This window comes from Eptatretus burgeri, chromosome 5, assembly GCF_056783735.1.
Source record: "Eptatretus burgeri isolate ZD-2024b chromosome 5, Ebu_testis_v1, whole genome shotgun sequence".
NCBI lineage: Eukaryota > Metazoa > Chordata > Myxini > Myxiniformes > Myxinidae > Eptatretus > Eptatretus burgeri.
In genome coordinates this window covers 20,776,266-20,790,515 of record NC_140965.1, presented here as the reverse complement: position 1 = coordinate 20,790,515, position 14,250 = coordinate 20,776,266, and the positions used below count along the sequence as shown (strand labels likewise).

Sequence of the window (14,250 nt, the reverse complement as noted above, 5' to 3'; positions counted from 1 at the left end):
TAACAAGCCGGTAGGTGGACATGGGTAGTCGACTACCCAATAGAACCTAACGCGATGGGCCCGTTCGATGGGGAATGACCTGAGGATTAAGCACAAGAAAATTCATGATTCTAGCTTCAAGGGTTAATGCTGCAGATTGTTTTTTCATTAAAATACCCCCACATTTAGAGGTTTTCGGCCGTTGCTAGGCAACGGAGGGTCCATAGCAACGGTTCTTTCTCACACATAACTAGGACATACCATGAACCTACCATACCAGTTTCATGTATATCTGACTCATAGTCTCTGAGATATAACGAACTTCGTTTTTTTTATTGTTTTCGACCAGGGTTCATTCAAAGTCTATCTTCTCCGACAGTTTTCATAGGATCCAGCTGGACATTTTTGACAATATGGCTGAATGTACTGCCCACAGTCGGTCGTGGCCCGATTTTTGAAAAAAATTTTTTTTATGATTTTTCAAAAAATTTCAAAGTCCCGTTGCTAGGCAACCAAAGGGGCGTTAGCAACCAGTACCTACGCGGCACAACGAGGTCATAAACTGGTCCTACCACCCAAATTTCATCAAAATCGAATAACTGCAAGGGGGTCAAAAACCCCTGACAAACACACAGATGGACAGACCGACACTACGACCAACAAATAAGGGCAGATCAATAGATCGAAAAAAAAAAAATTAGAATTTTTTTTTTTTCGACTCGATCGACTACCCAAAATTACTAGAATAAAATGGAAGACCAAGAAGGAACCCGAAGAAGTAAACAGCAAAGTTGGAGTCATCAGGAGGAACCTGGGAAGGAAACATTTCCAAAATGGTTGCTAACTCTTGCCGTGAACGTCGTGTTATTTTATTGAAGACAATCCATTTGTTTTGCTTCAATCTTTCGTGGTCCTCAAACTACTTCTTGATCCCCCAAAAATTCCCAACTTAACTGCTCAGAGTTTACACTTGAAGGAAGATAATCTGTACAATCCTCCAAAGATAGACGTTGAGTTTAAATTACATAATTTTACACGTTCTTGTATCATCGTAAACATGTTAGAATTATATTATATTTTAAATTCGATCCAAAATAAAAGTTCATTTTTACTGACCCTGAACCAGCGTTGCAGATCGGCATGATATTTACACAATATATTACCCTTTAATCGTGTGAGTGACTGAAGGAATTATGAAGGAACTTAAAACATAATAGAGAAATAATTAAACAATCATTCATGGTTCCCAATCAAAAATAACTCTGAGGATCGGAGACTGGATAGTGGCGATATCATGGAGGATGGTTACAGCGTCTGTTGGTCTGGTCGCTCTGATGGTTACCATGCCCAACGAGTTGCTGTAGCTGTGTCCAATAAGCTGACTCCAATGAAAATTGAGGGAACACCGGACAATTAGGAAACTAAGGATTCGTCACTCATTAGGTATCGTTTCCCTGGTCTCTGGACATGCTCTGACTGAGGTGAGTGATATCACCATGAAGGACGCATCCCACGCCGCGCTCGAGTCTGTTTGATTAATTAGTGACCGAGGCGAGATACACTTCTAGTCTTGGGGGATTTGAATGCATCGACTGGAACTGATAGGGATGGTTATGAGCCATGTGCTGGTCCCCATGGGTCTGGAAATCTGAACCAGAATAGCACCAAGTTCATTAACGTTGCAAGAAGTCATGGACGTAGGGTGGCTGCTTCATGGATTCAACATCCACAGGCTCATCGCTGGACTTGGTATTCCAACGCTGGTGTGGCAAAGGAGATTGACCATGTGCTCAATGATGGTCGCTGGAGGATGATCCAGATCTGCAGGGTCTACCGGAGTTCTCAGTTCCTCATTACCCACCACAAGCTTGTTGTAAAAACTCTGAAGTTGCATCTCAAATACGGAAGAATGATACCATCCCAGCCTGCACTGAATGTTGGCAAGCTCAAGGATGAGAGAACAGCTGAGGAGTTTGCGAAGAGGCTGAATGGGGAATTTGGGGTTCAGGGTGCTTTGGGAAATCCTGAAGAGGTGTGGAGTGCCTTCAAGACCACCATCCTCAATGTTGCCGGTGGATGTGTTGGAACTCACCGAAGGGCACAGAAGAATTTTGTCTCTCAAGGGACACTGGATACCATTTATTAGTCAAAGGGCCAGACTTAATGGCAGAGCTGAGCTGTTCAGTGAGTTGACGCATAAAACTCGACATGCACTGAGGGAGTAAAAGGAGGCCGATGTGCAAGGAATCTGTGAGGGGGATGAGCATAAACTGTGGTCAAATTATTCTCATCCTGTTTACAGGGGAATTCACGCATTGCGCTCCTCCAAGCCCATCCCTCAGTGTACTGCAGTGAGAGCGGATGGTGGTGCGCTCTTAGGGCCCTGTCACACCTTGACGTTTTAGCCAGCGTATCCCGACGTATGAAAAATTTGCCGAAACAAGCTGGCACACGTCGAATACGTTATGGGTAAGTTTTGTATATGTGAAGAGCACGCTGGCATACGTCGTAGTACGTTGGCATACGTCGTCATACGCCGAGTACGTCGAGAAATTTTCAGCATGTTGAAAATTTCTCGACGTACTCGGCATATGACACACGTTCCGCATACGCTGGCCATAAGTTGTAGGCACGTTACGCAACCGTTGACACACGTTACTTGTACGTTATTCATGAGTCGAAACACGCCGAGGTAATGGTGAGCGTCAGTGTTCCAGACTCCCTGTTTTGTTTTGTTTTTTTCTTCGGTATGACGGTGATGTTGACACTTTGATTTCTAGTGCGCTTATGATTTAAATCGTTGAGCGGCAGCCTATTAATTATATTATATTATAACCGCACAAGAAATCGAAGTGTTAAGGCGCTGTCACACCTTGACGATTTAGCCAGCAATGGCAACGTATAAAAATGTATGTAAAACGTTGGTGTACGCTGAAATTTTGATGTTTTCTTTTAAAGTTTTGGTCGTATTCATAACGTGTTGGTCGTATGCATAACATATTAGTATCGGGCACAGAACGTTTCGTAGTCTTATAGATAACTTATACCAAAGAATGCTTAGCCTGTTGTCGGCGTTCACAACCTATGCCCAACGATAGTTTAACTTAGGCATAGCGCGCTGCACGTATCGTTGTTGTTGTTTTTTTTTGTTTTTTTTTAGTCTATCACGAATTTTAAAATATATTCGGACATTTGCTTTTAAGTTTCGACGTCGACGTGACAATATCCTCAAACAGAAAATATTCACAGAGGAGGAACGAAGAATAAGACATGAGCAAACTGAAGAGGCAATCGGACGTGACGTAACGACATGTGACGAAATATCGGATGTTATTGTTGTTGTTTTTTAAACGCTGCCAATACGCTATTATACGGTAGCTGTAAATTAGAAACACGTTCAGTAAGTTCTGTGGTTGTCCGGAAGAAGTCAATCAAATACGTCTACATACGTCAATATGCGTTGGAGGTACGTTACACATAGGTTCAAAGCACGTTACTCATAGGTTAGAAATAAGTTTTGGGTACGCTAAGCATTACCTCGACGTGTTTCGACTTATGAGTAACTTTCAAGTAACGTGCCTCGACGTGTGTCAACGATCGCATAACGTGTCTCGATGTGTGTCAACGATCGTGTAACGTGCCTACAACACGTTACTCATAGGTTATAAATAAGTTTCGGGTACGCTAATCATTACCTCGAGGTGTTTCGACTTATGAGTAACTTACAAGTAACGTGTCGACGTGTGTCAACGATCGCATAACGTGCCTACAACTTATGGCCAGCGTAGCGGAACGTGCGAGTCATACGCTGGCATACGTCGAAAAATTTCAAGCATCCTAAAATTTGAGGACAACCGCAAAGTACAACGATGAAAGCCAGCGTACTATGACGTATGGCAGTGTTTTTTAGCATGCTCTTAATGTATACAAACTTACCCATAACGTATTTGACGTGTGCCAGTGTTTTAGCCAAATTTTTCATAAGTCGCATATGCTGACTAAATCGTCAAGGTGTGACAGCGCCTTTAACATCACCGTCATACCGAAGAAGAAAAAAAACCAAAAAAAACAGGGAGTCTGGAACACTGACGCCAACCATTACATTGATGCGTTTCGACTTCTGAGTAATGTACAAGTAACGTGTGTCGACCTGTGTCAACGATCGCGTAACATGCCTACAACACGTTACTCATAGCTTAGAAATAAGTTTCGGGTACACTAAACATTACCTCGACGTGTTTCGACTAATGAGTAACTTACAAGTAACGTGTCGACGTGTGTTAACGATCGCGTAACGTGCCTAAAACTTATGGCCAGCATGATGCGGAACGTGCGAGTCATACGCTGGCATACGTCGAAAAAAATTCAAGAATGGAAAATTTGTCTAACACCTCGGCATACTACCACGTATGCCAGCGTACAAAGACGTATGCCAGCGTACTACGAAAAAAAGCCAGCGTACTACGACGTATGCCAGTGTGCTCTTAACGTATTTGACGCGTGTCCGCGTGTTAGCCAAATTTTGCATACGTCAGGCATACGCTGGCTAAATCATAAGGTGAGACAGGGCCTTAAACAGAGTCCGAAGTGAAAGCCTTCTGGGCTGGCTACTTTAAGCGGCTGAACCAGGCTGACCAACAAGCTGTTGAGTTGCATGTCAGGGGTGTTTCTATCCCTATTGCTGACCCTCCAATCAACTGTGGTGCACCTTCATTTGTGGAACCACAGGCTGCGGTGAACCGATTGAAATGGGATAAAGCTCCTGGTATCTGGAGCATTAATGCTCAATTTTTCCAAGGCTGATGGAAATGCTGTACTCATGTCGTCACATGCAGTTTTGTGCTCTGCCTGGAACACAAGCAACATCCCCACTGACTGGAAGAGGGGCCTTGTTGTCCCTCTCTGGAAAGGGAAGGGTGATTGACAGGACTGCAACAACTACCGAGGAGTGACGCTGCACTCAGTGCCGGGGAAAGTCTTTGCTCGGATAATTCTTAACAGGGATTGCCATCATCTGCTTGAGCACCAGCACCCAGGGCAGTCAGGCTTTACACAAGAGGTCAATGATACACCATATCCTTGCTCTCGGGTCCTCACCGAACACAAACAAGACTTTGGGCAGGGCCTGCTTGCCTTTGTTGATTGATCTCTGCAAAGCGTTCGATTCAGTGAATTGGGATGCCCTTGAGAGGATTCTCGGTCTTCGTGGGGTGCCACCAAAACTGATCAATCTGATGTCTGAAGTATACTCAGGTACTGAGAGTGCTGTGAGATGTTGTGATACCATCTCTGACTTATTTCAAGTTGATACTGGAGTTCATCAGCAGTGCACTGGCCCCCACTCTTTTAAGGACTTGCATGGACTGGATTCTGGAGAAGATGTCAGAGAGATCAAGCTGCGGTGCATCGTGTAGGAATGTCAAGATCTCTGACCTTGATTTCGCAGATGATGCAGTCATCATTGCTGAGCCACTGGATATCCTTTTGGGGTGTTCAAGGTGCTGAATGAACAGTCAGATCTGCTGGGATTACAGATTTCCTGGGTCAAAACGAAGATCCAGCCATTTAATGACATCATGGATGCTGCTATCTTGTCTGCACCTGTTTGTGGTGAGGATGTTGAAGTCAGGAAGAGATTCACTTTCCCTGGCAGTGATATTCATGTCTCCGCTGGATGTGAGCCAGAGGTCAATAGATGTCTGTGTCAGGCCTGGGGAGTCATGGATTCACTGGATCAAAGATTGGTACTGTCAGAACCTATGCAGGAGGACAAAAGTCCAAGTCTTCAAGTCCTTGGTGCTTCCAGTCTTCCTCCATGGATGTGAGTCTTGGAGTCTAACCAGGGATCTGAGATGGAGATTAAATTCCTTCGGTACCAGGTTTCTTCGGAGAATCTGTGGCTTTCACTGGTCGGACTTTGTGTCCAATGAACAGATGCTGAGAGAGAGAGAGAGACTCAAATGAGATTTGTTACCTGCATAGTCCGTGAGCATCAGCTGCGGCTGTCTGGACATGTGGCTCGTTTTCCTGACGCTGATCCTGCTAGTGAGAGATCCTCTTGAGTGGGGGAGGCCAATGGGCCAACCACGTGCCTCGTGATTGCAGCTGGGGAATGGCCAGATGGAGGGCTCTGGAGAACCGACGGAAAGCGGACATAGTGATGCGTTGCTCCAGCGCATGCTCCCATACCTGACCTGACCTCATCATGAAGGTTTGTTGAAAATTTGGTGACAAAAGCTCAAATGGTAAAAACGTTATGGCCTGGACAGACGGACGGACGGACGGACGCACACACACACACACACACACACACACACACACACACACACAACCCCGTCCATATCTCCCGCTGTGCGTGGGTTATGGGAACAACAACTTCCAACAACAACTTCCAACATCAACTTCCACAATGGCCACAATTATTCCCACCTACTTGTGGAGGTAATCAGGGACAGTTTATGAACAAAATCTTTCACAAACCACCTGGCCAGGTCCCATGTTTGAGTGCAGGTTATTCTGGCAGGAATTTGTAATTTCTCCAGGATGCCGGTGAAAACTCGCATACTCTTCATGAAAGACACAGTGGGATCGTTGAAGTCCTCCAGCAAATGCGAGCGGGTTGGACACCTGTGTTAATGTCCATCTGAAGGACAGAGAATTTGTCGTGCAACGCCTTGCCTGTGAAGCATCGATCTGACAGTTTACAGCAAAGTCGGCAGACAAACCCAAACAAGACAGCTCCACGGTAAGTACGCTGTCTCCGCACCATCCTGAAATCGTGCAATCAATCCCACTACTTCATGATTTTGTAAAATATACATTAAAATCACTTTTTTGACATAAATCTTCATGACAAAAACAATGTTTGCTGAGTCATGGATGTCAGAGAAAAGTCGACTTCTTAGTTGTCATCTGTGAGACAATTTTTCATGATACCTATGCCAAAACACATAAAGAACACATTGAAACTTTCGGCTTCATCCTCATTTTTTGCAATTACTTCATGAAAAACCAATCAAACGACCACTCGTTATACAGCCCACTTGTGAGTGAACAACGGTGACAACACAAGCACAACATCGTCACAAGGATTGATACAACTTGTTGCTTGCAATGAAAAGCTCACTTACTTATGTTTCGATGTTTCAATGAAGAAATTATTTTGGCTTCTTTTAACAACTGCAAAGAGAGAGAGAGAGTCAGAGAGCAACAAAGTGATGTGTGCAGTGCAATAAACTCATTCCTTCCACAAACTCATCTTTAAAAAAAAAAAATCTTGCTTTATTTTTGAATACTTTGTCGAGGCTCGTATGAGAGTGAACACATAACACACAACAAGGGGGCATGAGACGAGAGGGGAGGGAGTGGGAAGGACAAAACACTACAGGGACTTTCAGGAAGGAAAGTAGGGAATTTGAAGGAGGTAGGTTTGGGGTGGATTAACGGGGGTAGAAAAGATCGAGGAATTGGATGGAGGATGATAACATGTCGTGTTGAACAGCTGTTTTGAAGACCTGGGGGGAAGAATGGGATTGAAGAGAGTGAGGAAGTTTATTCCAAAGGCGGGAAAAAAGAGGAATGAAAGAGTGAAGGTCAGCAACGATTCGTGATTTTAATAGTTTTACCAGAAGGCAGTTGTTGGTGGACCTTAAGCGCCCTGAGGATATATGGTGGGGACAAATCGCAGACAGAGCCGGGGGGGGGGCGAGACCGGAGAGGAGTTCGTAGAAGACAGAAAGACCACCGACCTGCCTGCGTATGAGAGTGAGGGGCCCAAAGACGCAGCCTCATCGCGGGAGATACCAATGATCCGAAATGCATTGTTATCCGAAATGCCACAGCGTAAAGCCGAGAAAGGTGAGAGGCAGGAGCAGCAGACCAAAGGGGAGAGCAGTACTCCATCAGGCTGCGGACGAAAGCCTTTTCTGTGGTGAGTAGCTCAGGTGGATCAAGGAAGGACTTTGTACGATGGAGGATTGTCAGTGGGAGACTGGCTTGGAGGCCGGGTGAGAAATGTAGCTTTCTCAGGAAAGATCATGGCAGATAGTGAGACCCAGAAGCTTGAAAGAAAGGACTTCTTCCTGAGGATTATTGAGAAAGTGGCGGGGGTGGTGGGGGGGGGGGTTCCAAACGTTCCTTTTGCAGTGACAAAGTGAGTGTGAGATTTGTCCGGATTGAAAGACGTGTTCCAAGTGTTGGACCAGTTTGTGATTTTACCCGGATCTGCAGAGAGCGAAGAAGCTGCTGCTTGCCAGTCTGAGGGATGACAGATGGTATGGCACAGGGTGGAAGTCATCAGCAAAGTGATCCTGAGGATTTTCCAGAGAGTCGGAGAGATCATTGATGAAAACCAGAAAAAGAACAGGGCCCAGAATGCTACCTTGAGGAATTCGGGCCTGGACAGGAAGAGGGGATGAAAGAACTCCATTGCAGGCCACACGTTGGCTGCGACAGGAGAGGAAGTCTGCGAGCCATGAGTGGAGATGGCCTTGGATACCATAAGAAGAGAGTTTGGTGAGCAGGGCAGGGTGCCAGACCGTGTCAAAACCTAACGATATGTCGAGGGATATGCCTCTGATTTCATGTCCGGCATTGAGGACCTCCGTCCATTATTGGGAGAGCAGAAGCAGCTTATCCAGGGTAGAGTAAACGGGTCAGAAACCAAATTGATGATCGGAAATCATGCCATTGGAGAAGAGGAAAGATTTAATGTCTGAAGCGATGATGGATTCTATAACCGAGCTGATGATTGGGAGAAGGCTGATTGGTCTTTAGTTGCAGGAATCTGTTTTTGCACCTTTTTTATGCAGGGCGGTAATGTTTGCTGACTTCCAAGCAGATGGCAGATGACCTTGATGATGATCTGAAATTACATTAAATTGTGTTCTGAAGTTTCATGCATGGAGTAAACAGAAAGAAGCAAGAGCTGTCTGACCAATTCGTTGGGAGAATTTGTTCAGTAAACTGCACTCTTGGCCCGACTTTGTGGGACAAACAAGCATTTTTATTTTTTCAACACACATTTGACCTTCGACTTCTTCTACCACTAACTTCTACACACCACCATTAATAACGCAACTCCCATGACCCCAATTTCCTTCTTTTTGTACGGTCACCAAAGGGAGCATTTTGGAACATGTCTTTCACGAAGTGGATTGCCAGGTCTGACTGTCATCCAAAGGTTGGAGGAAATGTAATTTGTTCAGGGTGTCGGTGACAATTCGCCAACTCTTCACGAAAGAAACCGTGGGATTATTAATGCCTATCATCGACTCGTGCTGGCAGACGGGATAGCCAGATTAACGTCCTTCTGAGGAACGGTGCACACATTGATGGCTCGCCCTGCACGTGAAAAACAAGGACAATAGTTTAGAGCTTGGTCGGGATTGAAACCCAGGAGAAACAGCTCAGAGGTGAGTGTGCAAACCTCGCGGTTGTCCAGCCAGTCCCCAAAACCGAAATTTTAACCGAACTAATACATTGAGGAACTGCTTATGTTCCTCATCAAACTGTAGTGTTCCATATTCTCACGTTCGTTCTTTGTTGAATTAAAAATGTTTATCTTCGCGTGATGCTCTAGGTAGAGATGACATGTTGATGAGTCCCAGTAATACCTGGTTCATTTTGAGAATGCATATATTTTCCACCTGCAGGTGCACATCATGAACCTAAGTTATGGGTAAAGTCACATGATCCTGTGATTTACACTCTAACCACATACCTCATCAAACAGACTCACCTCCTTGCTGTTCTTTTTCAATGAAACTTTCACTGCAAACTGGAAGAGACACAAACAGGTAAACGTTGGTAATTAGCTTGTGATTTCGTAGCAGGAACAAAGTTGTGAGGAATACCATTTACAACAATTTATATCTCACAAGCGTCATGCTCACCTTGAAACAGCCAGACACGGTAACATGTTTATCAAGGGTAAAAGGGTAACAGCCAGCCATGTTAACATGCTCTATCCATCCACCTATAGGGACCATACTCTGTGCAGAGCGTCGGTGCTGCCAAAGCAGTCTCCTGGGCTCTTGGGCACAATCCTGGACGGGTCGCCACTCCGACGCAGGATACTCAAATGGCTCAATCATCCCAACAAGCTGGTACTTATTTTACCGACCTCAGAAGGATGACACGCTGAGTCAACCCCACCACGTATCAATTCAATGGCCAGGAGGATTTGAACTCAGGACATGACGATCTCAAGCCCGCCACCCTCACCGTTCAGCAAGCACCAGGTGTAGGCTCTATCAGCTAAAGGTAAACTTCATAGTTTCGTTAAAGAGACGAGTTTGTAAATGCATGAAGGATTAACAAGGTAATTGAGGTGAACTTTACTGCATTTACACTCGTTTTAATGGAATTCACAGGTGAGAGAAAAACTTCAGGGATTGATTTGACATTAAATCAATCAATTTACAGGAACAGATGTGGAGTAAAACATTTTTATTTGAACCTTCATGAACCCTGACCACAACATTAACAGTACCACACTTTTCCATACCTCATCACTCGAAATGATGCTCCTCGCCTGGTAAACGGCTCCGAAGCTTCCTTGCCCAAGTTTGTTGATGATGTCATAATTCCGGATCTGAACACAAAACGTGAGAAAACGTCATTTTTCATTCCAACGTCAGGAAAAGAGTGCGTTCATGAGTTTGTTTGTTTTTTTGAAAAATACATTTCTCAGTTTCATTATTTCACCTTGCTCGGCAATCTTCTTTCTTGCAAACAACACAGAAAAACTTTATAAACAATAAACTAATGATCTGGTCACATGTCACACTGGAACTTGAGGGGACGAGATATTGATCTTGGGATATCCGAGGCAGAGACACTGTGATGGAAAAGAACTTTGAGGGTATTCATGGGTTCACGTGTTAAACGATGAGATGGTGGGACACACACACACGCGCACAAACACAGACACAGACACAGACACCTTGCAGGTAATAATACTTATTTCAGGTTCACCTGAACGAGTTCTCCTGCCAGGATAATTTCATCCCACATGAATAAATATTCTTCGGAGCACACACGTGGAATAAGGTGGGATTTGAACCTCAACCAGACAGCCACCAAGCCCTTCTGCATGAGTAAAACAAATTCGATAACCGATTCGAGTGTCGATCACTAACCTTGGTCTTGGGAGGCACAAAGGAAGACTTTGAAGAGGGGGGATTCTTCACACTCCATCCGGAACTTGGTGTACTCAAGGAACTGAACTCCATCATTTGTTTCAAGAGATAATTCACTCTTAAATTACAATTCGAACACGAGAGCTAAAAATGTCTGTCCGCTGTTCCAGCTGCAAAGCAAATCTGAACGAACTGTGACGTCACAATGCTGTGGTTATTTATTTGTGACGTCATTCACAAATCGGAATGAACTGTGACGTCACAATGCTGTGGTTATTGTTTATGACGTCATTCACAAATGGAACTAACATGAGCTTATTTTTGTTTTTTTGTGGGATTAATCTGTTAAAAGAAAAGTTTGGTCACCTGGGGTGTAACAATAAATAATAACAATGTTCTGTAATTAATCAGCTTGCTATCGCTTGCCAAGGCAGGAGTTCCTTGTGAACCGTTTTAATGGAGTGCTTAAGCCGCTTGGCAAGCGCTCCACAATCTGATTGGTTAAGGAACACACCTCAGGATGAACAGTTAATTTGGTTTTTCCGTTTTCTATCCCACTAATCGGCCGGATCTGTTTTGGTACCTTCACCAAAACCGAATCATCTTGTTCTCCTCATCTCCACAACTCATCTACCAAGTTTTGTTGCTGCTCATCCACAGATTTTAACATCCAAAACTAACAGAGTACCTGCCCTGTGGGTGATCTTGTTCCAAGTGTACAACACGTTCTTCAGATGAAAACGTTTATTTGGGCGGTGTATAAGTAACTGACAGTTCTGTTTATGCAAGAAAAAAAACCCGGGTTGTGGGCACGAAGTAAAAACATTCCGACTGTTTGTAATTCTAAACACCTCACAACACTGAAACACATGTGGACATGAACACTGTGAAGGGAGGAGGCTTGTAATACTCTCCCCAACCTGGAGGGGCACTACACATTTACATGGAGAATTTACCTCCTCCACCAAGATCACCATCAAAGGTTAAAAAAACACCCCGGAACATGAATGGGGTCGTGCTGATTTTGTGGAGCAAGTCTCCATGTAATCAGTACAGAATTGTAGGAGCAGCGTCACAAACAAACATGGGTCGGTGTAACATTAATATAAATAATAATGATCCGCCAAAATGACCGGTTGGAATGATTTCATTGGAAATATTCAAGGAGACGAGAAGATGTGATATTTAAATTGGTAAGAAAAAACGTTATTTTAAAACACCACGTGTGCACGTGATACCCTATTGTTATCTTTTTTATCTTCTGTGACGTTTCATTTCGACGGAGGAGCCGAATACGAGCGATCGCTGTATGTAAACATTTGCACGTTTGTGCGCATGCGCGAACTATCGGGTGGTAGTTTAACTTCCGCTGTGCGTGGAGATAAAGTGTGGTGGTATATTTGAATATTGTTTCCTTCAAATTTGATCGATTTAGAACCTGATCATTCCATATGGGCACTCCTTCGATATATTTTCTATCCCTGTGTACCACCGATCGGGCGAGATATGAGGAAAAGTTGAAAGTTTGCGTGGGTGAAGTGGAGATTGTTCTGCCTGATCCTTATTCCGACCAGAAGGTGGATATGTACTCCAAGGCAGCTGCCCCCGGTCCAGTACCCCAGCATATATAATTACCTCATTCGAACACCAGGACCATTCACGGGAGAAGCGCTACAGGCCTATGAATCACTGGATGCCTATAATTATTTCATTTCGGACCATGTTCATGAGGTGCTCCAGCATGAAATACCCGCAGTTAGTGCTGTTCTTTTCATTAAGGGATTGGTTGTACCCGAACAGCGCGTGACCGACAAACGATACAAATCATGGCTTTGCCTCGATAAAACACATGGCTATGTCATAGCGGCCCATTGCAATTGTACGGCAGGTTTGGGCGAGTGCCGGCGCCACGTGGCTGCAATCCTTTTTGCAATCGAAGCCATCACGTGTTGTGGGGTTAACTCAGATGAAGCCTGTACGAGTGTGAAGTGCATATGGAACAAGTACTATAAAAAGGACGTAGTTCCATCCAGGGCTGAAGATCTGGATCTCAGTCATCCCAATCATGGTTTTACATCACGTAAAAAAGTCGACGAAGAGAAAGGGTGCCTGAATTAACAGCAGAGGAAGTCGAGCAGCAACTCGACTTTCTGAAGGATGTGTGTCCAGAGGCCGCAGCCTGTTGTAAATCGGACGGTGATACGGACACCGCTCCCAGTGATGCAGCTGGTGATTATGGTGCAGACGCCATGTATCCGGCAACAGTCACTCACGTTATCGAGAGTATAGCGGGTAAATGAAGCAACAGAATGCAACATATTAGAAAATAGAAAGTACAATGTATTCTAAAAACAAGTATGCAACGTGGAATGTACATTCAAAAATACTTTTTAAACTTTCTTTTTTTACATTACAGCGATGGACACGTGTACGGTGGAGGAAGCGGTTAACCGGATATTCGCCACAACGGAGCAAGTCATCAGGCTGTCAGATGGGACAAAGCTGCAGGCCAACTGTGCCCTGTGGCATGCACATCGCTGTGGCCGCATCGCTCATACCGTACTCAAATGTAGAGATCCGAAAACCGCCATGAACCAAATCATGAAGCACGATGCAACAGATATTTCTTGTGTGCCGCCTGTGAAATGCGGTATTGACAACGAAGCAACTGCGAGACACGAGTACAGTGTTTATCTGTGCCAATTCCGTGACAACTTTAAGGTAGAGGAGGCAGGCTTATTGATCGACGATAGTTTTCCGTTCATAGCTGGGTCACCGCACGGGATCAGTAGATGTACATATGCCATGGAACTTCACTCATTGAAATCAAATGTCCGTTCAAGTACAGGAGTGTCTCGCCAGTCGACCCGCGCGCCATCGGCGATCAACGGTACTGTTTAGAGAGCTTGGGTAACTTGAAAAACACTCACAAATATTATACCCAGGTACAAAGGCAGATGATGGTTTGTAAGTGTGCAAAGTGTGACTTCATTGTGTGGACACCACAAGCCGTGGTAATATGCACCGGACTTAGAGACGCGACATCCTGTGACACGTTATGCACGAATCTCAAGCAACACGCGACGCCCCGACATATTTGATCCGAACACTGTTGAGTGAAAATAAATCG

At 44.6% G+C, this 14,250-nt stretch overlaps 1 protein-coding gene across 1 annotated transcript in view; it reads right to left on the bottom strand.

Annotated features, from left to right (window-relative positions):
• The window catches only part of LOC147025997 (uncharacterized), a 175,543-nt gene that overhangs the window by 29,960 nt on the left and 131,333 nt on the right, over positions 1 to 14,250 (bottom strand). Inside the window, exons 3-4 of the mRNA XM_085883564.1 lie at positions 9,719 to 10,573; positions 7,110 to 7,158 (exon numbers count right to left, since the gene is read on the bottom strand). The gene's annotated coding sequence lies outside the window, so the exon portion shown is untranslated. The remainder of the gene's footprint in view (positions 1 to 7,109; positions 7,159 to 9,718; positions 10,574 to 14,250) is intronic.